Genomic DNA, 818 nt, shown 5'->3' with positions numbered 1-818 from the left:
TTGCTTCCTTCACCAAAGAGCATAAGACACCAAAGCCTTTATGCGATAGAAATAGAAAATCTCAAGCTTTTTCTTCTCTTACAGTTTATAAAACTGCTCACAAGAAGAAATATTTCAAAATATATTTTTCTCCGCCCACGCGTGTAGAATTGCTGACTAATTCCAATAATCTTGGTTCATACTTGCTCGGTTTTATAGGTACAGAGTTTGAGAGAATATTTAGTATTTTGTTGTGTGTCTTTTGTTTGTTCATTTATTCATCTTTTTTAAAGAGTGTGAATTGAGTTGAGGAATATCTGTCCTGTACTTTCAGAATCACATGGGAAAAAGGGTGTTTTTCATAAAAAGTGTTGAGACTTGCTTTACACTACGGGGCTCTTGACATACCCCCGGGATAATTGAAACGACTGGATTATTGAGTAAACAAGTAAAGTAAACGAGAAAGAGAAAATAGATGATGAAAATATCCCAACCTAGCAGCGATAAAGGTTAATCGCAGTTTTCCTTGGCTTAGCTACAGCTGCTGCATTTACGCTGTCCCATTTATATGAACGCCCTCTTAATCACCCCTTCGATAATGAAATCCCGGAGGACTTTAAAGGCTTCATTAAGACGAAGTACGGGATTTACGTTGCCATTATCTTCCTGACAAAATTAATCATTTCTAAATTAGTCTGAAGTAAAAATGGAAATTAAATGTGATGCTTCTTTTTTTCGTATGACTAGATTACTGTCGAAAATTTCCTACGTCTATAAATCGAGCTATGAGTATTTGTTGAAGCTATTACATTATCTTTTTGCTTATCAACTCTACAGTA

The sequence above is a fragment of the Penaeus monodon genome, chromosome 15 (assembly GCF_015228065.2).
Source record: "Penaeus monodon isolate SGIC_2016 chromosome 15, NSTDA_Pmon_1, whole genome shotgun sequence".
Lineage (NCBI taxonomy): Eukaryota > Metazoa > Arthropoda > Malacostraca > Decapoda > Penaeidae > Penaeus > Penaeus monodon.
Note: the sequence above shows the minus strand (reverse complement) of the source record.